Raw genomic sequence first — 26,818 nt, 5'->3', positions numbered from 1 at the left:
ACAGGAAAACATGCACACGCAGTTTGCCCCACAAACACAAACATGAAAACCACAATACATAACACTTACTTTCCTGTATCTGCATGCGAAAGCATGCCAGCAAGCGGGGCATTCGCCGTTGCAGGTCTGACCACCTGCGCTCCAGCTGCCCGATGTTGCGGCGTGAACCGAAGGACCGCAGGCGGGACCGTGCCTCCGCATACGCGGAGTGCTTCTGCCGGTTGGTGATGGGTGGAGGCTGGCTGGTGATACGGCGATCCATCACCTCCGTAAGCACCAGCAGCTCGTGCCTGGTGAATGCGGAGGCTCTCATGATGGCAATGGTGTTTTTCATGCAAATCATTTTTGATAAAGTGTGCAAAAAATTTCTGATTGGCTAATGTATTTTGGAAATTAACAGGAGCAATTTTATTGCTTAGTGTATGAGTCATCTGTTCAACAGGGCCAGAAATCTCTGGAGAGTTATGATAGGCTTGATGCAGTGACATGCGTAAGCAAATTTAAATAAAGAAATGAACCCCGGGAAATATGCGGGGATCCACAGCAATAGAACAATTGTTTAATTGTGGTTCACATGTTTTGGAACAATAAAAGCGAATGTTTCATCCGTACGTATTCTGCTGGTAAACACAAACACGGACAAGAGTAAAGTTTCTTGCATTGTGTTGAAAAAAAAAAAACAATTAAGCTAATTGATACATTGATTGGCATGATACGATTGATGGAGGTAGGCAGAATAAAGGAGCAGGTAATCGACATCTGACAAGGCCACTTCCGGTTTATACTTGTGCGTGCGTTCCCTTCAAGCCATTTCGGGGATGTACGCTCGCTATTTCGCACGCTCGTTAGTTAGAGGAGGGGTCGCCTGAGTTTAGGGAGGAATTTTAGATGCGAACGAAAATACGAGCGAGCCATTGAATTTAAATAATTTTGTACGTACGCCTAACGTACGTGCGCCCGCTTGCGAGTGGGTCTGAATCAGGACCTTAATCTCTATAAATAGAGAATGGATGGAGTCAGTTCAATCTGCTCTGTGGCGTGGTCAGGGAGGTTGAATGAAAATGATAGGGACAATTCTGTGTGGAAAACTTAAAGCCGATTTCATCTGGAGAAATTAGTGAAAATCTGAAAAAATAGAATAAGGCCAATATTACAGTACTACAAAATAGTGTTTTATTAAGACCATTTAAGGTGCATACACACATAACGATTTTGTAACCAACAATTTTCTGTCAGATTTTCCCTTGAAAAAGTGAACGATTGTTTGAACGATGAACAAATAATGTTCCTTCCCTTAATGAAAATCGTCATGTTGGAAAGTCGGAAATGGACGATGAACGATAACTACAAACTACAAATAGGAGTGCGCATTTGTGATTATCGTTCATCGTTATAACTCATAAACTGAATGATTTTTTTAAAGAACAAAAAAGAAGTAACTCGCGACCACAGACCGCTGCTGTGTCCTATCTAAGGTATACCCAAAACCTAAATATACAATTTCAAAACAACAAGATAGTGTCACTAGCGCAGTCTGTATGGAGAGGTCTACAAGATATCCATCTTCGTCTCACAGAATGTCTTCACCACTGTTTCATTTCAAGATACGGAACCATATTCTGGATAGATCTCACCACTGGCACTCTATTACCGTTCACTGAAAGGTTTCTTTAACACCTCCTTTTTCTTTCAACACATCACACTTCTTAGGGGTCTATCAACAGACACTCACCATAAATCCACCTTGGTTCATACGTATAAAGGTTTCTTGTTACGACTCCCCTTATATATCCAATTGATGAAAAAATGTATCTATTTTCTTAAAACAATTCTTTATTCCAAATCGGAACCATAAAAAGTAAAAAATAGTCACATCACAAAAAAAAGCACATATAGCAGTATTGGAACTATAGGTGGCAATAGGATATTCACAATATGGTTTTAAAACCTTTCTGATGACCCGGGCATAATCAGAGAAGGTAATCCAACTGGATGACACGTGGAAGAAAAAACCATTTAGAGAAATATCCAAAAAGAGATGGTATAATACCGCCTGTTGTCCAATTCCTGCTGCTTACTCCACCATCTACGCGTTTCGGACTGATTGTCCTTCGTCAGGATGTGGAGCTGTAACCCAGGAAGGGCTTAATATACCCCTCCTCTAAATTAAAAGACAATTAACCAATTATACTAAAAATCGCAAAAAAAACCTCAATAGACCACATTGTGAAACCTCCTATTGCCATCTGAAGTCCCTTACAGGATATAACCTTACTTCAAAATTCATCGACATGATAATCTCCCATAGAGTATCCAAAATAACATAAAAAAGGATATAAAAAAAGGATAATATGCATCAATTCAGCGTCAACAAACTCCTGGAATGTAATCCACCACCCACCATAGGAAAAAGACTGTGGCTCCTGCTTATTGCCACACCGCTTCTTCCAGTCTGCACAGCGGAAGTCCTTATAAGGTAATACCCCTCCGTAATACTTCCCTCATAAGTCCTAAAGCCCATATATATGAGCCAATACTTCCGCAGTAGTCGACTACCACACCCGGAAGTGAAAACCATCAGGCGCTCCATCCGCCCCCTCTAACACATAAACCATGTGATTAGAAGCGGTCACGCATACTTCCGGAAATCTCTATACGATGCGTCTCACGTCCACATCCGCAATCTGACCCGCAAACCCGGAAGTTGGTTTCAAAGGAATTCCTCCCCATGGGCTCGCTTATTTAGTTCCATAATAGTTATATGCACATATGTGAAATACCACGAAGGTCCACTCCGTTCGTAGATTGATATATAGAGTTCTGGAGATATGCAGCCAGATCCTTAACATCGCATCACCATGGGGCAGTATATATTCCAAACATTCTGAATTAGTACTTTTCCATAGTACCAAATAAAATATCCTCCGTTGTACATGTAAAAAGGGGAAAGTAAACACCATTAGAGAATAAACATAACCCATAACAACCATATAACAATAAAAAATATATATATGTGTACACGGCTTCTACGTTCTTACAGAAACCATTTTGTCTCGAAATCTATATTAAGTCCTCTCGGGGCTAGTGTTTTTAACATAGATTTTTTTCATTTCCATTTGTGCAAGACGTTCTTCCATATTATTTTTCCTCCAATTAGGATGGATAACCTTAATACCACAGAAGGATCTAAGTTCTGTGATATTGCACTGATGTTTCTGCTGAAAATGTAAGGAAACATTATGTGTACTCAATCCTTTTTTAATGTTCCTGGCGTGTTCTGCCAGTCTAATTTTTAACATACGGGTGGTCCTGCCCACATATTGTGAACCACATGTGCATTCCAGCAAATACACACAATATCTGCTATGACAGGTTATAAAATCATCGATCTTATAACTATGATTAGTTTGAGTAGATTTGTATTCCTTTATATGAGATACTTCACTTTTACATAATCTACACATAATGCACTCTCCGCATCTATAAAAACCTTTTGATTTATTCATCGTTAGGTCCCTGGGTTTTGATGTTACACTTTTAACAATAGCATTCTGGTTGTTGTTAGCTTTCCGATAAATAAACATCGGTCGTTCTTTAATATATCCCTTTAATACAGGATCTCTAAGTAAGATATCCCAATGTTTAGCTATGATAGTTTCAACTTGTTTATATTGGCTATGATATTTAGAGATGAATGGTATTCCCCTATCCTCCCATTTTTTTATAGTTCCATCATTGTTAAGAATATGCCCCCTCTCGAGATCACTGGCCTGAGTCATAGCTTTGGTCACTAGCTCCTTTCCATATCCCTTCTGTATGAATTGATGACTCAAATCGATTGCCTGCACATCAAATACCTTTTTGTCTGTACAAATACGGTTAATACGTTGAAACTGGCTGTAGGGTATACTCCTTAGCCAGTTAGCATGGTGGTTGCTGGTGAAGTCGATGAATGAGTTACAATCAGTCGGTTTATTAAAACTCTTGGTTTTCAATGTATTCCCTTCTATATATATAGTGAGGTCTAGGAAATTCACCTCTACATCACTAATACAAAAACTGAAATTGATGTTATATACATTTTCATTCAAATAGGCACAGAATCGTTCCAAAGACTCCTTGTTACCCTTCCAAACAAAACAGACATCGTCAAAATAGCGCATCCAGGACACTAGACTGGCACCAAACTCATGGCCACTCCACACTGATCAGACAAAAAGGTATTTGATGTGCAGGCAATCGATTTGATATGTAAAAGTGAAGTATCTCATATAAAGGAATACAAATCTACTCAAACTAATAATACTAGTTATAAGATCGATGATTTTATAACCTGTCATAGCAGATATTGTGTGTATTTGCTGGAATGCACATGTGGTTCACAATATGTGGGCAGGACCACCCGTATGTTAAAAATTAGACTGGCAGAACACGCCAGGAACATTAAAAAAGGATTGAGTACACATAATGTTTCCTTACATTTTCAGCAGAAACATCAGTGCAATATCACAGAACTTAGGCCCTCATTCAGAGCCGTACGCTCTGAGCAGAGCGCACGCTCTGCATGAGGGCCGGGCTCCATTTTCATGGAGCGTCCTCCTGGACGCTCGTATAGCTGTGGGTCACCACCCACAGGCTATACGAGCGTGCATTTTGATGGCCGCGATGGTCGTGACCATCGCGACCATCGAAATTGCGAGCCGGAGCCTGCGGTTGAGGTTTTCAACCGCAAGCTCCGGAGTGATTTTGGCTCTATCAGAGCCAAAATCACTCCCACTGACATCACTAGTGATGTCAGTGGGCCGGCTTCTGACGAGAGGCGTTCCCGTGGGAACGCCCCCGTCAGGGAGGCACGCCCCCGGCACGCCCACCAAAGGGGGCGTGCTGTCAATCAACATTGACAGCACGCCCCCTTTGATCGGACACAACGAGCGAAGGAAAGTCCTTCGCTCGTCGTGTCTGGCGCATGCGCACGACGGAGCTCCCTCCGTCGTGCGCATGCTCAGTGCAGACCATCGACCCACTTGCGAGCGGACAGCCGCTCGCGAGTGGGTCTGAATCAGGCCCTTAGATCCTTCTGTGGTATTAAGGTTATCCATCCTAATTGGAGGAAAAATAATATGGAAGAACGTCTTGCACAAATGGAAATGAAAAAAATCTATATGTTAAAAACACTAGCCCCGAGAGGACTTAATATAGATTTCGTGACAAAATGGTTTCTGTAAGAATGTAGAAGCCGTGTACACATATATATATTTTTTATTGTTATATGGTTGTTATGGGTTATGTTTATTCTCTAATGGTGTTTACTTTCCCCTTTATACATGTACAACGGAGGATATTTTATTTGGTACTATGGAAAAGTACTAATTCAGAATGTTTGGAATATATACTGCCCCACGGTGATGCGATGTTAAGGATCTGGCTGCATATCTCCAGAACTCTATATATCAATCTACGAACGGAGTGGACCTTCGTGGTATTTCACATATGTGCATATAACTATTGTGGAACTAAATAAGCGAGCCCATGGGGAGGAATTCCTTTGAAACCAACTTCCGGGTTTGCGGGTCAGATTGCGGATGTGGACGTGAGACGCATCGTATAGAGATTTCCGGAAGTATGCGTGACCGCTTCTAATCACATGGTTTATGTGTTAGAGGGGGCGGATGGAACGCCTGATGGTTTTCACTTCCGGGTGTGGTAGTCGACTACTGCGGAAGTATTGGCTCATATATATGGGCTTTAGGACTTATGAGGGAAGTATTACGGAGGGGTATTACCTTATAAGGACTTCCGCTGTGCAGACTGGAAGAAGCGGTGTGGCAATAAGCAGGAGCCACAGTCTTTTTCCTATGGTGGGTGGTGGATTACATTCCAGGATTTTGTTGACGCTGAATTGATGCATATTATCCTATTTTTATATCCTTTTTTATGTTATTTTGGATACTCTATGGGAGATTATCATGTCTATGAATTTTGAAGTAAGGTTATATCCTGTAAGGGACTTCAGATGGTAATAGGAGGTTTCACAATGTGGTCTATTGAGGTTTTTTTTGCGATTTTTAGTATAATTGGTTAATTGTCTTTTAATTTAGAGGAGGGGTATATTAAGCCCTTCCTGGGTTACAGCTCCACATCCTGACGAAGGACAATCAGCCGAAACGCGTAGATGGTGGAGTAAGCAGCAGGAATTGGACAACAGGCGGTATTATACCATCTCTTTTTGGATATTTCTCTAAATGGTTTTTTCTTCCACGTGTCATCCAGTTGGATTACCTTCTCTGATTATGCCCGGGTCATCAGAAAGGTTTTAAAACCATATTGTGAATATCCTATTGCCACATATAGTTCCAATACTGCTATATGTGCTTTTTTTTGTGATGTGACTATTTTTTACTTTTTATGGTTCCGATTTGGAATAAAGAATTGTTTTAAGAAAATAGATACATTTTTTCATCAATTGGATATATAAGGGGAGTCGTAACAAGAAACCTTTATACGTATGAACCAAGGTGGATTTATGGTGAGTGTCTGTTGATAGACCCCTAAGAAGTGTGATGTGTTGAAAGAAAAAGGAGGTGTTAAAGAAACCTTTCAGTGAACGGTAATAGAGTGCCAGTTGTGAGTTCTATCCAGAATATGGTTCCGTATCTTGAAATGAAACAGCGGTGAAGACATTCTGTGAGACGAAGATGGATACCTTGTAGACCTCTCCATACAGACTGCGCTAGTGACACTATCTTGTTGTTTTGAATGATTTTTTTGAATGATTTAATGGTAACGACGTCGTTATCAACAAATCGTTCAAAAAATCGTTACGTGTGTATGTACCTGAACTTGTACACTGTAAATTAAGCCCAGTGCAGACAGTCAGAGTTTTGCAATGAATGATCTGGCAAATCTAACCCAAAGAGTTAGGTATGTCTAAATCATACTTCCCTACTCTCCCAGAAGGACGGAACAACTGGGAGACTGATACGGGTGGTGCTCCCGGCCACCCGAAAGAGTAAGCAAGTCTCCCGGAACTGGTGGAGGCAGAGTCACGAAGATGCGATCGAGCTGCCACGCCCCAACACCGCCCACCTATGGCTATGCCCTGAGGAGGAAGCCGACCTGTTAGAAAGTCGATAAGTATGGTCTAATTAGTGTAGAAGCAAACTTTTAGCACAGTCTAACTAGATACAGAACGTTACAGAACTTCCCATCCCCCAACTAGAGAACTGGGGTTTATCCTTCCCACTAGAGCCGGCCCTAGGCATAGGCAGTCTAAGCAAATGCCTAGGGCATCTGGAATACCTAGGGGTATTCCACAGCTCTGCATCTCCCCCTACCCCTCCTCCCCAGTGCGCTGCTGCCGTGATAGTAGCTCAACTCCGATCGGGCAGTGCAGTGGTTAGCCGCGCCAGGTCAGAATGAGTGTCTGGATCATTCTGGCTACAGGATACAAGGAAGATGGCCGCAGACACTGCTCCTATGGTCCTTTGCAGAGCAGAGCCATGAGTGATATATATATATATATATTAGGGGTGTGCACCGGCCACTTTTTGTGTTTTGGTTTTGGATCTGGATCTTTCTTCGTGTTTTGGGTCTGGATTGGTTTTGCCAAAACCACCCTTCCGTGTTTTGGGTTCTGGGTTTTGTGTTTTGGATCTGTATTTTTTTTTTAAAAAAAGCATAAAAACAGCTAAAATCACAGACTTTGTGGGTTTTTCTGCTCCTATGCTATTATTAACCTCAATAACCTTAATTTCCACTCATTTCCAGTCTATTCTGAACACCTCACACCTCACAATAGTGTTTTTATGTCCAAAAGGTTGCATCGAGGTAGCTGGATGACTATGCTAAGCGACACAAGTGGGCAGCACAAACACGTGGCCCATCTAGGAGTGACACTGCAGTGGCAGACAGGATGACAGTTTCAAAAAACTAGGCCCCAAACTGTACATAATGCAAAGAAAAAAAAGAGGTGCAAGATGGAATTGTCCTTGGGCCCTCCCACCCACCCTTATGTTGTATAAACAGGACATGCACACTTTAACAAACCAATCATTTCAGCGCCAGGGTCTGCCACACGACTGTGGCTGAAATGATTGGTTCGTTTGGGCCCCCACAAAACAAGCTGGCAATTAATCTGTCCCTGCACAAATTGGCTATACGGAGGCAAGATGTCGTCCTCATCCTCCTCATCCACCGATTCCTCACCCTCTTCAGTGTTGTGTACATCCTCATCCTCACAGAGTATTAATTCGTCCCCACTAGAATCCACCCCCACAGGTCTCTCTGTACGTTCTGGAGGCTGGTCTCCCTGGAAGAGTTGATAATTAATTTTTATGAACATCATCTTCTCCACATTTTGTGGAAGCAACCTCCTACACCTTTCGCTGACAAGGTTCCCGGCTGCACTAAACACTCTTTCGGAGTACACACTGGAGGGGGGGAAACTGAGGTAAAATAGAGCCAGTTTGTACAGGGGCCTCCAAATTGCCTCTTTTTCCTGCCAGTACAGGTACGGACTGTCTGACATGCCTACTTGGATGCTGTCACCGATGTAATCCTCCACCATTCTGTCAATGGTGACAGTATCATATTCAGTGACAGTAGACATGTCAGAAATTGTTGCCAGGTCCTTCAGTCCGGACCAGATGTCCAAACTTGGTCCTGCCTGCCCTGCATCACCGCCAACGGGTTGCTTAGGATACCTAAGTTTTTTCCTGGCAGCCCCAGTTGTGGGAGAAAATGAAGAAGGAGCTGTTGACGTGTCATGTTCCGCTTCAGCTGACAGTGTTTTCACCAGCAGGTCTTTGCACCTCTGCAGGCTTGTGTCGGCCGAAAAGAGAGACACCACATTGGCTTTAAACCTAGGATCGAGCACGGTGGCCAAAATGTAGTGGTCTGATTTCAACAGATTGACCACCCTGGAATCCTGGCAAAGCGAATGAAGGGCTTCATCCACAAGTCCCACATGCCGAGCGAATTCGCTCCTTCTTAGCTCCTCCTTCACTTTCTCCAGCTGCTTCTGCAAAAGCCTGATGAGGGGAATGACCTGACTCAAGCTGGCAGTGTCTGAACTGACTTCACGTGTGGCAAGTTTGAAGGGCTGGAGAACCTTGCACAACACGGAAATCATTCTCCACTGCACTTAAGTCAGGTGCATACCCCCTCCTTTGCCTATGTCATAGGTGGATGTATAGACTTGAATGGCCTTTTGCTGCTCCTCCATCTTCTGAAGCATATAGAGGGTTGAGTTCCACCGCGTCACAACCTCTTGCTTCAGGTGATGGCGGGGCAGGTTCAAGAGTGTTTGCTGGCGCTCCAGTCTTCGGCACACAGTCGCTGAATGGCGAAAGTGGCCAGAAATTTTTCGGGCCACCCAAAGCATCTCCTGCACGCCCCTGTCGCTTTTCAGAAAATTCTGCACCACCAAGTTTATTATGTGAGCAAAACATGGGACGTGCTGGAATTTGCCCAGATGTAATGCCCGCACAATATTGGTGGCGTTGTCAGATATCACAAATCCCCAGGAGAGTCTAAGTGGGGTAAGCCACTGGGCGATGATTTCCCTCAGTTTCTCTAAGAGGTTGTAAGCGTTGTGCCTCTTACTGAAATCGGTGATACACAGCGTAGCCTGCCCTGGAACGAGCTGGAGTTTCTGAGATGCTGCTACTGGTGACACTGCTGTTGTTGCTACATAAGGTGATACATCTACCCAGTGGGCTGTCACAGTCATATAGTCCTTAGTCTGCCCTGTTCCACTTGTCCACATGTCCGTGGTTAAGTGGACATTGGGTACAACCGCATTTTTCAGGACACTGAGGACACTTTTTCTGACATTTTTGTACAGTCTCGGTATCGCCTGCCTAGTGAAGTGGAATCTAGACGGGATTTGGAACCGGGGACACACTACCTCCATCAATTGTCTAAATCCCACTGCACTAATGGCGGATACCGGACGCACATCTAACACCAACATAGCAGTCAAGGCCTCAGTTATACGTTTTGCTTCAGGATGACTGCTGTCGTACTTCATCCTCCTCGCTAAGGACTGTTGGAGGGTCAATTGTTTAGTAAAAGTAGTGGTGTTCCTACTTCCTCTCTGGGATGATGAACGACTCCCAGCAGCAGCAGCAGCGGCAGCAGTAGGCGTAGCAATGCAGGATCCTCCGGAGGAATCCCGGATAGGAGAGTCAGTCATGCCAGTGACATGGCCTGCAGGACTACTTCCGATCCTGACTAAGGAGGAAATTGACGAGGAGGGAGTTGACGGTGTGGTTTGCAGGCGCTTGGATACAACAGGACAATGGGATTTAGGTGTCCCTGGACTGCTTACGGTCTTAGCCAAAGTTTCTGAACTTGACAGTAACTTTTTATGAACTCGCTGCAGGTGCCGTATAAGGGAGGATGTTCCTAGGTGTTTAACGTCCCCACCCCTACTTATTTCACCTTTACATATGGTACATATGGCAAGACAGTTGTTGTCCGGATTTGGAAAGAAATATTGCCAGACCAAGAGGTGGAATGTTTGGTCTTCTGCCCAGGCATGACCGTGATGGGCTTTTTCATCCCACGGACAACAACTGTCTCCCCCGGAGCCTGATTTAAACAAACCATATCACCATCAGATTTCTCCTCGCCAACTTCCTCCTCAGCGCCAGCTACACCAGTATCCTCATCCTGTTGTACTTCAACAGTGACATCTTCAATTTGCATATCAGCAAGTGGACTGTGGGTGCTCCTTTCAGCACTTGCAGGGGGCATGCAAATGGTGGAAAGAGCCACCTCTTCGCGTCCAGTGCTGGGAAGGTCAGGCATCGCAACCGCCACCACACTTGAACTCTCCTTGGGGATTTGTGATATCTTCTTAGAACGCACAGTTCTTCGCTGTGCTTTTGCCAGCTTAACTCGTTTGATTTTTTTAGCGGGAGGAGGGCTTCCATCGTCATGTGAAGCTGAACCACTAGTCATGAACATAGGGAAAGACCTTAGCCGTTCCTTGCCACTCCGTGTCGTAAATGACATATTGGCAAGTTTACGTTTCTCTTCAGATGATTTAAATGTTTTTTTCAAGGTCATTTTCCTGAACTTTGTCATTTAGGATTGTATGTGCCCTCTACTATGACATTGGGCATTGGCCTTGGCAGACGACGTTGATGGCATGTTATCGTCTATGTCATGACTAGTGGCAGCAGCTTCAGCACTAGGAGGAAGTGGTTCTTGATCTTTCCCTATTTTATTTTTATCGGAGAAAGTTTGGTCCTCCATTTATGTTATATTGATATATATACGTGCGGCTAAGGTGCACACAAACACAGAAAATAATTATTTATTTTTGTTGGAGACTAGTGCACTTTGTGTGTTACACCACCCTTTAAGAAAGAGCCAGCCGGCTCTTTACTTATGGGACACAGGCGCATGCTTGGCGCTGCTCCTTTGTTGATGCACGTGCAGCTACAGTGCACACAATTCACAAAGACAGAAAAAAAAGAAGAATTTTTTATTCTTTGTGGAGCGCACTTTGAGGGTTACACCACCCTTTAACAGACAGACGCACGCTTGGCGCTGCTGCTTTGAGGATGCACGTACAGTGCAGACAATTCGCAAACACAGAAGAAAATGTTTTATTTTTGTTGGAGTGCACTTTGGGGGTTACACCACCCTTTAACAGACAGATGCACGCTTGTCACTGCTGCTTTGAAGATGCAGGTGCAGCTACAGCCCACACAATTCTCAAAGACAGAAAAAAAAGGAGAATTTAAAATTTTTTGTGGAGCGCACTTTGATAGTTACACCACCCTTTAACAGACAAGCCAGCCAGCCCTTCACTTATGGGACACAGGCGCACGCTTGGCGCTGCTCCTTTGTTGATGCACGTGCAGCCACAGTGCACACAATTCACAAACACAGAAAATATTTTTTTTTTGGTTTGGAGTGCACTTTGGGGGTTACAGCACCCTTTAATGGTCAAGCCAGCCGGCCCTTTACCTAGGACACAGGCGCACGCTTGGCGCTACTTTGTTGATGCACGTGCGGCTACTGCGCACACAATTCACAAACACAAAAAAATATATTTTTTTATTTTTTTGGAGTGCACTTTGGGGGTTACAGCACCCTTTAACGGTCAAGCCAGCTGGCCCTTTACTTATGACACAGGCGCACGCTTGGCGCTACTTTGTTGATGCACGTGCAGCTACTGCGCACACAATTCACAGACACAAAAAAATACATATTTTAATTTTTTTTGGAGTGCACTTTGGGGGTTACAGCACCCTTTAACAGTCAAGCCAGCCGGCCCTTTACCTATGACACAGGCCCACGCTTGGCGCTGCTCCTTTGTTGATGCACGTGCAGCCACAGTGCACACAATTCACAAACACAGAAAATATTTTTTTATTTTGTTTGGAGTGCACTTTGGGGGTTACAGCACCCTTTAACGGTCAAGCCAGCTGGCCCTTTACTTATGACACAGGCGCACGCTTGGCGCTACTTTCTTGATGCACGTGCAGCTACTGCGCACACAATTCACAAACACAAAAAAATATATATTTTTATTTTTTTTGGAGTGCACTTTGGGGGTTACAGCACCCTTTAACAGTCAAGCCAGCCGGCCCTTTACTTATGACACAGGCGCACGCTTGGCGCTACTTTGTTGATGCACGTGCAGCTACTGCACACACAATTCACAGACACAAAAAAATACATATTTTAATTTTTTTTGGAGTGCACTTTGGGGGTTACAGCACCCTTTAATGGTCAAGCCAGCCAGCCTTTTACCTATGACACAGGCGCACGCTTGGCGCTACTTTGTTGATGCACGTGAGGCTACTGCGCACACAATTCACAAAAAATATATTTTTTATTTTTTTGGAGTGCACTTTGGGGGTTACAGCACCCTTTAACAGAAGCCAGCCGGCCCTTTACTTATGGGACACAGGTGCACGCTTGGCGCTGCTCCTTTGTTGATGCACGTGCAGCCACAGTGCACACAATTCACAAACACAGAAAATATTTTTTTATTTGGTTTGGAGTGCACTTTGGGGGTTACAGCACCCTTTAATGGTCAAGCCAGCCGGCCCTTTACCTATGACACAGGCGCATGCTTGGCGCTACTTTGTTGATGCACGTGCGGCTACTGCGCACACAATTCACAAACACAAAAAAATATATTTTTTTCTTTTTTTTGGAGTGCACTTTGGGGGTTACAGCACCCTTTAATGGTCAAGCCAGCCGGCCCTTTACATATGACACAGGCGCACGCTTGGCGCTACTTTGTAGATGCACGTGCAGCTACTGCGCACACAATTCACAAACACAAAAAAATATATATTTTTATTTTTTTTGGAGTGCACTTTGGGGGTTACAGCACCCTTTAACAGTCAAGCTAGCCGGCCCTTTACTTATGACACAGGCGCACGCTTGGCGCTACTTTGTTGATGCACGTGCAGCTACTGCACACACAATTCACAGACACAAAAAAATACATATTTTAATTTTTTTTGGAGTGCACTTTGGGGGTTACAGCACCCTTTAATGGTCAAGCCAGCCAGCCTTTTACCTATGACACAGGCGCACGCTTGGCGCTACTTTGTTGATGCACGTGAGGCTACTGCGCACACAATTCACAAAAAATATATTTTTTATTTTTTTGGAGTGCACTTTGGGGGTTACAGCACCCTTTAACGGAAGCCAGCCGGCCCTTTACTTATGGGACACAGGTGCACGCTAGGCGCTGCTCCTTTGTTGATGCACGTGCAGCCACAGTGCACACAATTCACAAACACAGAAAATATTTTTTTATTTGGTTTGGAGTGCACTTTGGGGGTTACAGCACCCTTTAACGGTCAAGCCAGCTGGCCCTTTACTTATGACACAGGCACACGCTTGGCGCTACTTTGTTGATGCACATGCTGCTACTGCGCACACAATTCACAAACGCAAAAAAAATATTTATTTTTTTGGCACTTGGGGGGAGCACCCCTGATGGACTGAGCACCCCTTGGACAACACTACAGCACCCCTTTAGGACTGGGACACTGCACAGGACTTTGGAGTGGACACAGTCCCTATGGACAACTGACTGCACAACACAGTCCAGCCAGCCCCTATGGACTTTGGAGGAGTGGACACAGCCCCTATGGACAACAGCAGCACAGCACAACACAGCCAGCCCCTATGGACTTTGGAGGAGTGGACACAGCCCCTATGGACAATAGCAGCACAGCACAACACAGCCAGCCCATATGGACTTTGGAGGAGTGGACACAGCCCATATGGACAACAGCAGCACAGCACAGCACAACACTACACTGCACTACACTACACTACACAGCCCTGCCAGCCCTAACTCCCACCCTCCCTCTTCACTGTCCACAGCCGAGTGAGAAAATGGCGCCGATGCGGGTACCTTATATAGAATTCAAAACCCACGAGACCCGGAAGGCGGGATGATGATGTTTTGCCTTGATTTCAGATCCAAGTCAGGCGGGAAAAGTCGAGCCTGACTCGGATCGGCCTCGGATCGGGGGGGCTCGGGGGGTTCGGATTTCAGAAATCCGAACCCGCTCACCCCTAATATATATATATATATATATATATATATATACATGCACACATATATATACAGTATGTGTGTATGTGTATTTATGTGTGTACTGTATATATTAGAAATGTGCGCCGACTGTTGAATTTGTAAGTAAACCTTTTAATACATTCCTGCCTATAAACCTCTAAGATTCACCTGCCTAGAACCTCTAAGACAAAACCTGCCTATACCTTCTAAAACCACAAGATGTCGCTAATTAGCGCTGTGTTTGATTATACCATTAATGAAATATTGAGACAGTTGAATAGCGGTCCAACTTGCTAAAGATTATTATTCAGGTAAAAGTACAGATGTTACAATGCTATGATCTAATAATGAGCGCAAATAAATTGTACAAACATTAGGTCATAATGTACAGTTAATATACATGAAACGGTTATTAAAGATCAAAATACAATGAGCAATATGAGACAGAGAGACAGAGGACAGAGAGACAGAGAACAGAGAGAGAGAGAAAGAGAAAAAGAAAGACACATCAAAATACAATGAGAGAGATATCAATGTCTGCTAAGAGCACATGTTCAAGATGGCTGGTGATGGTGTGTGGGTGTGTGTGTGTGTGTGGGGGGGGTTGGGAATGCTTCCTGCCCTATTGTCCAAACCGCATGGTCTACAAAAAAACTCCATTATGAAGCTACCTCATTGAAATCTCCCGTAATGCCATAGTTAATTAAATATGCAAGCTGAATATCATATGCCAACACATCAGGCAAACACTGCACCATTTAATATTCCAACATTTACAACACAAGCTGATTCCAATATACAACAATACCATCTTACAACAGACCTCATCCAGTACCCACTAGACCGTGGGGAGGGGGAAGGGCTGAAGCACATGCTCTTCCTTTGTTTGCAAGCCTCATGATCCCTAGGCAAACTCCAATTTGAAAACTCACATTAAGTTGTAACTCTGTAAATCATACATCCATCAATGATCACAATTATAATAAAGACAATATACCTATCTGACCCATACAACACCATAACTGGGTAGAATTATAATTTCCTTTGTTCACCCCACATGGAAGTAGCCATCTCTAATAAACTGCAGACAATATACCTATCTGACCCACACGGCAATTACTTATGACCATTCAAAGCTGTTATTAATTCAATTTCCATAATATATAACTGATACCACCCTATGATTACATTCATAAGTATACAACACATACCAAGCCTATCTCTCCCAAGCAGAGATATTGTTCAAGCACATGGGAAGGCCCTAACACAGAGCACATGGGAAGGCCCTAACACAGAGCACATGGGAAGGCTTAAACACAGAGCACATGGGAAGGCCCTAACACAGCTCACCAGAGGATCTCAATCAACCAGCATCAATCATTTACAAATATTACAAAAACTCCATAATCAATCCCTTTCCTGCATGCTGATAACAGACTATTGTACCCTACAGTGTAGATGAAAAGTACAGATTAGATAACATATCATCCACTGTATGCTAACACAGACTCATGAATATCCTTAGAAAACTATAAACCACAAACCATGCTAAGCTAATAACAGATTAACACCAAAAATAGCTACAGACACCCAAATAGGCTAAATATTGCACAATTTATACTTAGCTATGTCCCAGGGGAACTGAGACCCATTTTCCGTTGTCTTGTGAGAGGGAACCTCTCTCTTCGAAAATCTGCAAGTGTGTGTGCTGGCTTGTGTGTTCTCAGAATGTGCATGCTATGTTCCCGCCCCCTTTCACCTGTGAGGTCATCAGAAAGGGAGTATCCTTTTGGTTTCTGGAAACTACTGCTAATTAGGTTCTAGTCCCAGTTAGCTATCTCTATTGATTAGACTGGAATAACCAGTCCTTTGGACAAAAATGTAAACAAGCCTACACAATGTCATTGTCTTTTGGTAAGGGTTAGAAATCTGTTACAGGGCATTTATTGGACAATTTCAAATGGATACAAAAGGTCTCCAACCTCCCTTTGCATCCCCCACATGCAAATCTAAGCTGCTATAGCTTACAACATTTCAAATAGTTATTCTCTCTAACATTCATATTTCATAGCCGCATGTTCTGATCTTCATATTGATGTCACCGGAACGCTGTGGAAACAGAGTAGATCAGTACTTTTCCAAACACAGTCCAATTGTCATTTACTAAGCCATAGTTACAGAAAACATTCATTTCTTTATATACTGACATTGCGTTTAAAGTAAACCAAGTAATAATTATCCTTTTTGCATTACGGGACCATTGCTTTTAAATGTATGTATGCGGGGAAAACACCACTGCTTTGCTGTTGCTCAAATATAAGTCTGTGGTGATTTTAATGTGTTGGGAAGTTATTTTATGTATTCTGAACACTGTCGGTATGTGTTTGGGGAAGATTGTTAAAAAGCTGTTCGTGCTACTTTTAGCAACTTTGCACTGTGGTTTGTGTACTATGTATTTTTGACAAAATGGCGCTTGTGTAAGCTTTCTTTTCTAAAATGGAGTCTTGCTGCCATTCACAAGATGGCGTCATGCAGGTTTTCCTGATTGCAAACAGATTCTGTCTTACCCAATTATCTGGTTTCGACACGACCCTCGTGTTTTGGTTTTGGATCTGGATCCACCTTGGTTTTGGATCTGGATTGGTTTTGCCAAATCCTCACCTCCGTGTTTTGTTTTCGTGTTTTGGTTTTGGATCTGGATTTTGTTCTTTAAAAAATCATTAAAACTGCTAAAATCACATAAAATGGACCTATTTTTGTTCCTACAGTATAATTAACCTCAAGAACATTTATTTCCAGTAATTTCCAATCAATTTTGACCACCTCACAATATTATTTGCTTCATCTAGTTAAAGCCAAAAGGTTGCATCCAGCTAGCTGGCTGACTAAGCTAAGTGACACAGTGGGTGGCACTAACATGTGGCAATTCAGTTTCTAATTTCCAACGCGGATACAGGGCCTGATTCAGAGCCGGACGCTTTGAACGAGCGCCCGCTCTGAATCAGGGCGTTTTTTGTATTTTTTGGTAACGGCCTCTTGGACGCTCGCATAGCTGTGGGTTACCACCCACAGCTTATGTGAGCGTCCATGATGATGGTCGCGATGATCAAGACCATCGCGACCATCGGGCTTGTGACGAGACCCTTGCAGTAGGGTCTCGCTGCCGCAAGCCCTGGAGTGATTTTGGCTCTATCAGAGCCAAAATCACTCCCACTGACATCACTAGTCTGGGCAGCCACGTCTGGGCTCCGTCTGGGCAGCCTCCGTCTGGGCAGCCACGCCCCCGGCACACCCACCAAAGGGGGCGTGCTGTCACTCACCATCGACAGCATGCCCCCTTTGGTACGAAACATGGAGCGACGGCTTCCCAGTCGCTCGCCGGGTCTCGCGCATGCGCACGACGGAGCTCCCTCCGTTGTGCGCATGCGCACTTGGGCACCATCGACCCGCTTGCGAGCGTACAGTGTGGGTTGGATACACCAATAGTGCACTTACTGTGACAGCAGTGTCGGCAGAGCGGGGTTGCTGATGGTGTCCTCAGTACATGGAATGGCAGTGCTGCAGTGCTGGCAGTGTCCTTAGTGAAGGGTACCGGTGATGTCAGCAGTGCAGGGGTGCCAGCGGTGTCTTTAGTGCAGGTTTGCTGGCTGTGTCGGCAGTGCGGGGGTCCCAGTGTATCTTTAGTGCAGGTTTGCTGGCTGTGTCAGCAGTGCGGGGGTGCCAGCGGTGTCTTTAGTGCAGGTTTGCTGGCTGTGTCGGCAGTGCGGGGGTGCCAGCGGTGTCTTCAGTGCAGGTTTGTTGGCTGTGTCGGCAGTGCAGGGGTGCCAGCGCTGTCTTAGTACAGGTTTGATGCCTGTGTCGGCAGTGTGGGGGTGCCAGCAGAGTTTTTAGAGCAGGTTTGCTGGCTGTATCGGCAGTGCGGGGGTGCCAGCGGTATCTTCAGTGCAGGTTTGCTGGCTGTGTTGGCAGTGCAGGGGTGCCAGCACTGTCTTAGTACAGGTTTGATGCCTGTGTCGGCAGTGTGGGGGTGCCAGCGGAGTCTTTAGTGCAGGTTAGTTGACTGTGTTGGCAGTGCAGGGGTGTTCTCAATGCAGGGTGCCGGCGGTGTCGGCAGAGCAGGGGAGCCAGCGATGTCCTCAGTGCGGGTTTGCTGACTGTGTCGGCAGTGCAGAGGTGCTGGTGGTGTCCTCCCTGTGGGAGTGTCGGCAGTGTGAGGGTCGCTGATGGTGTCCTCAGTACGTTGGGCAGCAGTGCAGGCAGCGGTGGTGTCGGCAGTGGAGGATGCTGCCAGTGGGGGAGCCGGCGGTGTCGGCAGCGGGCGCCATCTTTTTTCCCTCCCTTGTAGTGTTTTCAATGGGCTTAACGATGATTGGCTGAGAGCCGTGACAGACGTCTCTTTCAGCCAATCAATGTTAAGCCAACAAAACCTCGCGACTCGACAGAGGGGTCGCAAGGTTTTGCCTCGGGTCAGGGATCCGGGGCAGGCAGGGAGATCCGAGCTGTGCTCGGATTGCCCCGGATCCCCGAAATTCGGGTGGGTCCGGTTCTCAGGGAACCAGACCCGCTCATCTCTAGTGTGTATATATATATATATATATATATATATATGTATATATATACATATATATATATATATTGTCTCTTACCTGAATTATCCACATTCTGGTGGCTGGAGTGAAACTTGTGCATTCTGCATTAGCAGTGGAGGTGTGGAATTCCAGGTTTTCACATTTCCAAAGGACCCAGCTGAATAATCACTGGAGCACAGGAAGGGTTTAAAAGTCCAGCACACCTGATGCTCCTTGCTCCTGATGCTGGATAAGCTAGCCAGCCGATAGGATGGGGGTGGTGGTTAGCATTAGGGTACCAGGACCTGGAGGGTCCACAGACATTAGCACAAGGAGTGCTTAACCATTTACTTTTATGTTGTTTGTTTATTTTCTGTTATATGCCTGTGAGTGTCCAGGCCTAACCTAACGTATGCTAAAGTGCAATGCCTGCTACCATTAAAAAGACACTGCTTTACCAATTTTTTACTGTCTGGAGTCCTTATTTTAATACCCCGTGTTACATGTGGTGACCCATACAGGGACCGCTGCACTGCTTTGTCGCAGCGCAATCGCTAGATGCCTACGGCATAGTAAAGGAACTGATGAGGCAAAACGTTTGGTATATGTGAGTATGGTTGGCGAACCAGAAAAAATTTTGTTGGATTAAGGACACTAACTTGCTATACATTGTGCAAAAGCTGTTTATGTGTACTGAGAAAAAAAAAGTTACTTTGCTTTGTTTTTACTAAAGTGCTTGAGATATAACAAATGCTGAGTAGTATCTTCACCAGTTATTATGCTGTCTAATTAAGTTCACCTGTTGACTGAGCAAGAACACGACACACATATTACTGAGGTCTAATTAAGCACTGCAGTGCTTGAATAGAAAAAGCCATTTTTTCCCCCTGTGTTCTGTTTAACCCCTGCATTAATGGAGAAATAAAAAACAGTTTTTACTTTTTCTGTGTTAAATGTGAATTACAGTTGCTTTGCTGAAAGAGATATGTTTATTTGTGTAAACTGGCCTGTCATTGTTCTTATATAAAAGCCGCTAAGTACTTACATACACTTCCAACTGTAGAAATGGAGGAAGTTTTTCGCACTATAGTACCTCTGTTGGCCTCTCATCAAAAGACAGAGGAGCAAATGTTGCAGTTGCTGACCCAGTCTATGGGCACAATAGGTGCTGGGCATCTGAAGAAAATGTCTGCCTCAGATGACCCAGAGGTATATTTGCTGATATTTGAGAGGGTGGAACAGCGTTTAAAATGGCCAGCCGATACTTGGGCTGATAGACTATCTCACTGGTGAGGCTCAGAAAGCCTATGCTGATTTGTCCTCTGCTGATGCGGAGAACTACTGTATGACCTAGTCAAAAGTGCTATTCTGGCCAGGTCAGGTCTCACTCCTTCTGGGAATGTGCAGCACTTCCATGAATGGGTCCTATTACCAGGGGTCCCTATTCGGAAGCAAGTTGCAGAACTCGCCAGACAGGGGCGGAGTTGGCTCCAGCAAGAAGACCGCACTTCCGCTCAGATTGTAGAGAAGGTGGTTGTTAACCAGTGTATAACAAAGTCATTGGCATTTAATACGGGGATAAGTTTTCGCATGGCGAAATTACGTTGATACTTTTCCGCAGAAACTTTTTGCACCTAATTGAATACCCCCATAATATGTGTGTACCTATCTATCTATCTTTTAGCATACGCGTATACACACTGGCCGACATATCGGCCATTAAATTGAACAACCGATATATTGTGTGCCTGTCGGCCAGCGTGTACACACGATATGTCTGTGAACGACATTCAGCCGACTGCCCGTACACTTGCTGCAGAGGCTGGCAGGGAGGGGGTCGCTACCATCATCTGAGGTCCTAGTGGGACCGCAGGTGATGGTAGCTCATAATCTGCAGATATATCTGTCAGGTGTGTACCCACTTTAATAGGGCCGGCTCTGATTGACACCCATGTTCTCCAGAAATGTATTTTCCAATGCTGGATTTGAATCCTAGTATGTTAGGGACCTACCCGAAAGAGGTTACCTGGATATGGTGGGTAGGCCCATAACCTTGGCCATGATTATGCTGAAAACCTCTATTGATTGCAAAATGTTATTGCATTTATATATATTATTAATAATTTGGAGTTGTGCACCTGAGATTTGTCTGTTTCTGTGACATCCATATTCTCCAGAAAATGATTTTACAATAATGTTAATGAAATAACTACAGTACAGTATTTGTGTCATTTGTGACTTTTTGTGAAAATGCTCGTTTTTATATTCGCATTAGTAATGCCTGTTATTAGCAGCTCACAATGACAGAGGGCTCCTACTAGTGCTGTAACTAGAGGTGTGTGAGCAGTTCTGTCACATAGGGTGTAGGGCCCCTGAGGGGCGGGGGGCACTGTTGCTACCCCACGGCACTTGCATTTGGCTTGCAGGGTGCCTGTAATGGCACCATGCAGCCAGTAGCACTGCTGAAGGACCTCCAAGGAATGTGGCCAGTGGCCATGATGTGGACAGTGCTCAGGGCCTCCAAGGGATGCTTCGGGCAGACACCCTGCAGCCTGTGGAGCTGCCTGAAGTTTAGGACACTCCGGACAGTGCTCTACTTCTTAGCGCCAGCAGCCCCTGCCCAGGCATGCCAAGAGATGCGGCAGACCTTGGTAAAAGGGGGCATGACCTAATCACGGGAGGCATGGCCACGTCCCCTTAGAAAAAAAAATTAAAGATAGTATTTTTGCAGTGCCGCGAAGCTGCACACTGGGGAGGGGGGCGCTGCGAGCCCCCTCACCCCGGCGCATCGCTAGTGGGGGTGCGAACAGTGTAAACGCTCCCCCCACAGGCACAGGAGACTGCTGCGGCTGCCGTGACTCTGAGGGAGGGGGGGCCCTCCAGCAAGCAAGGGCCCGGGTAATTGTTACCCACTCCTCCCCTCTCGGCGCCCCTGCCCCTACACATGATGTCATGATGTCACTGGTTTAGAGGCATGGCTGGCCCTGGCTCCTACACAGAATACACATTGCATTCACTTGATGGTTCTTCTAGGTAAGTGCATTTTCTACCCTGCACTGACTAATCTCCAATATAACTTTCTCACTTTGCACCAATAAATCTCTTTGTTGTGCCTCATGTCTCAGATCTCACAGTCAGTGGGGATTAATATGGGAACTAAGGGCCTGATTCTGACCCGCTCACGAGCGCATAATGCTCGCAAGCGGGTCGATGGACGGCCAGTGCGCACGGGTGGTGTGCGCAATGCGTGAGCCACGAAGCGAGTGAGAACTTCACTCGCTCCGGGGCTCGCTACAAGACGGGGCGGCTGTTGATGTTGATCGACTGCTCGCCCTGTTTTGTAGGCGGGCAGGGGGGGTGGCTGTACAAACGGAGGCGTTCCCGAAGGAACGCCTGCCGTTTGTTGGCGGCCCTACTGATATCACTCTTGAGCTGGAAGTCCACTTGGCATTGCGAGTGCCGAGACCCTACCACGAGGGTCTCCTCGCAATGCTGATGGTCGCGATAATCGCGACCATTGCCTGGCCGCTTGCACAAGCTGTGGGTGGTCACCCACAGCTGTGCAAGCGGCCTGGAGGTCGGATAAAAGAAAAATAGGGACGCCCTGATTCAGAGCGAGCGCACGCAAATAGCGTACGCCTGTGAATCAGGCCCTAAGAGCAGAGCTATCATGCAATGCTCACCTTTGTCACTGTGCAAAAGAGAAAGTAACCTGATGAATCAATACTGCATATTTGGGGGGGGGGGGAATTGCGATTTGCGAAAGCCTTTTTTGAATACATTGGTGGTTTGGTTTTTATCCCACATTGTCAGAACAGTGTGGTTTGACCTAGGCAGATTAACATTTTTAAGATGCATTATCTTCAAGTCACATCTGTAGAGCTGATAAACTATTAGCCAAGAGTTCTTAAACACTCTAAAGTCACTTATCTAACCAGCACGGATAACGAGTCCCACTGTTTGAAGGGACAGAAGATTGACAGATCACCCTGAACTGCAGGAAGGCTAAGCTGCTAGATAGCAATCACTTGTACAGAGTATGGGGGGAAGCACTGAAGAGCAGTAGAATTATGAATAATGTATGAGCCACTCTACGGGAATTAGAAGGACATGCGCATCATCTCCCAGACAGGCTGCAACATCCATTGTAAAAGATGCCAGAAAGGCTTTGATGCTGTAAAACTGCCCTTCTCCAAAGCACAATGACAAAAAAATAAAACATTTCTTTTATGTCTATAGCTATTTGCTAGAATTAAAATAGGACACTTCCATAGGAAAAAAAAAACTTGGCGTAATACTGTATCTTTTAACTTTGACATGGTCATATTTTAAAATCATTTCATTTCCATAGCTTTGTCATGTAAATGGAAATTCGTGTAATATTAAAATGTAGATCCAAGTGTTTATCAATAAGAGGTAGAAAGAAAATAAACAGAGAAATACTAATCTAGCTTTTATAGAAAGAGTAGAACATCTCAGAAAATTGCTAGTAGGAAATATATAGATATTTGCAAAGTTTTATCCAATAAATAAAAGTCCCATCAGAGTGTGTGGGAATCGGGATTACACTGAAGAGGGCGTGTAAACATTGCCACATAGATTTATTCAAATAAAAAAAGTTTATTTTAAATTATACTTGTGTCTTTATTTTTTTTTACTCTTTAAGTATAATGGGACACACGACCGTTATCCTGGGACATGTAGGATAACAACATTGCCACTCCAGAGATAACAATCTTATTAATTACTGCGTAGCTCAGCACCCAGGCTTTTTGGCACAGGGCTAGTAAGGGGTAAAGGACACTCTGGGTGCATCTATTCCCATGGAGGCATCAGTCCTGCACTCACCAACTTGCTTTAACTATACACTCGTAATCTTATCGCTATAATAAAATCCAGCACATGATGTTTAGGAACTTTTTCTTTAAAAAAAATAAATATATATTCACAGTCGAGTCAGGGTACGTAAGGTATGCAATAGGCCATCTGCACACATTTCACACATTGCGGTCATGGATAAAAGGGGCGATTTATCAGAGTTGCAAAAGGGGATGATTATTGGCTTTCGGGCCAAGTGTGGCAGTGTTTCTGAAAGAGCGCAGTTTGTGAACTGTTCATGAGCTGCTGTGGTGAAGGTGTATCGTGACTGGACAAATGGCACCATTGCGAATAACAGATGAGGAAACTGCGGAGCACCACATGCCATTGATGTGAGAGGTGACCATCTGCTACGGTGCGTGAGGGCTGACCAACGCGCTACAGTGGAGCATCTCACCATCAAACTGAACCTGGGGGCCACCAGATGTGTGTCTAAAATGACAGTTCAGCGAAGCCTGCTGTGTATGGGGCTCCGAAACAAACGTATGGTCACTGCACCCATGCTAACGAAGGTGCATCGGCAGAAAAGACTTACATTTTCACGCCTGTATCGGAATTGCACCTCTGCTGATTAGCGATGAGTCACGTTTTTTGCTTCATCGAACGAATGCACGTTGGCGTGTCAGGAGAGAAACATCGGAGAACAAACACCCTGCAACCATTGCTGGAGAAAACAAGCTGGTGGTGGCTGCGTTATGGTCTGGGGAATGTTTTCATGGCATTCTCTGGGCCCACTCATACATTTGGAAGGCATCCTCAACCAATTTAGTTATGAATTCATCCTTGCAGAGCACGTACAGCCATACATGCTGATTGTCTTCCCTGAGGCGGATGGCTTCTTCCAGCAAGACAATGCGACATGGCTAGAAATGTCAGACAGTGGTTGGACGAGCATGACCAAGACTTCCAAGTACTACTCTGGTCTCCTAATTCCCCAGACTTGAACCGAATTGAGCATCTGTAGGACCACCTCGATCGTTATGTACCCTCTATGGATACTCCACCACACACCCTCTAGCAGCTGTGGGATGCACTGCAGTCAGCGTGGCACCAGATACCTGTGCCAACCTACCAGCACCTTATTTAGTCACTCCCAGCCCATCTAGCTGATGTCCATGCTACACGCTGCGGTTACTTTGGCTATTAGCTAGTGGTCATAATAATGTGTCTCATATATACAGTATATATATATGAACACACTGGGGTAACTGAGTTTTTGATCCTAATTCATCACTACGCATAAATGCTTTAAACCTAAGGGTGAATCGGCCATGCTCAAATGTGGAACCCTGTAAACCTAATCAGCACCGTCTAAAATTGTATTGGTACTGTACAAAATGTTTTTTTTTATTGTAATAAATTGTATTATGTTTTTCAACACAATAAAATGAACACAAAGGTAAAGAGTTTAGGTGCTAATAAATATGAAACATGAAAGAAAATTAAACATAAAATATACATTCCTTGAGGGGTTGTAATTTCATTTGCAGGATTTCTAATATCTTTAGAGTGTGTCCAGAGGGTTGAAGCATATGTAGTTTTCTCATTCAGTACAGATGAATATAAAAAAGAAAAAAAACATAGCCAATGCTTCACACACTTGAAGATATATATTTGCAATAAAACAGCGGGAAGGGGGGGTGTCGCAGGAACACCACTATATTGAAGAAAGTGCGTACCCCACTCACAAGAAAGAGTGATAAGTTTCTCCCATAGAGGTTTCTTTTAGGGATCCACCAACACCCAATATGACGTGTAAGTGACTTCACCAGGTGCGTACCAGAACTCACATAAGCAGACTTATGACGAAATACATAAAGGTATCTTTAAAAGGTATCCTTAGAAAACACAGGTGGCGTATCCCAACTTACTGAAAGTGGTACGAAAATCAAGGTATCTTTGTATGTCCACCACTAGTGTTAATCTCTCTATAAAGGTTGTTTCATCCCAAAAAAATGTGATTCTCCATAGCATGAATGAATGGTCCAAAAAAAATGTATTTCAATATAACCACAATTCCAGAATAAAATGTATACGACCAGTGGCTAATGCAAAACCAACAGGCCAGATTCTCAAAAAAGTTATTTAAAACATATATAATAATGATAATCATGAGGTAAAAAATGTTCAAATAGTCATACCTCCGGCGTTTATAAGTCACAAAATCCTCTGGGTCGACGTGCGTTTCGGCTCTCACTGGAGCCTTTGCCAAGACATGAGGATTATGGGACTCTATGCTGGTTATATATACCGTGATCCACCTATCAGCATGTGAACAATATCAATTGTCCATGCATCAGGTGAAACTCATCCCTGCGGAAGACACTGCATCGAGCACAGGAAACAATTCCACTTTACCCGTGTGTCACAAGAAGCATCTTCCCGCATGGCAGGGGAGCTGTGTCTAGTTTCGGCTATCGGAAGTGATCCGCGCGTCCTTTTAATATATGACGCCGTTAAGCGAAAGTTGGAAATCAGGAGGCCCGTCACATGATCCAGACTTCTGGCGGAAGTTGGTAATATGGCGTCTAATGTTGCCCACACTCAGACGTCAATAATGACGTGCCGTTAAGCGTGTGTGGAATCTTTCAAAAACGTCACCATATAAACTCTTACTTACGGAGGACACATATTTGAGCATTGTACATAGACAACAAATGAAAAGTTCAAGCGGATTTCCAAAAAACCACATAATATACATAAAAAACATATTAATATCCTAATCTATGTATCCCACATATTGTAACATATGATACTCAAACATAATCTCATTTAGACATATCATTGTTCCCTACTTTAAAAATAA

Source organism: Taudactylus pleione, unplaced genomic scaffold (assembly GCF_031769625.1).
Source record: "Taudactylus pleione unplaced genomic scaffold, aTauple2 ptg000333l, whole genome shotgun sequence".
NCBI classification, from domain to species: Eukaryota; Metazoa; Chordata; class Amphibia; order Anura; family Myobatrachidae; genus Taudactylus; species Taudactylus pleione.
This window is presented reverse-complemented; position numbering follows the sequence as displayed.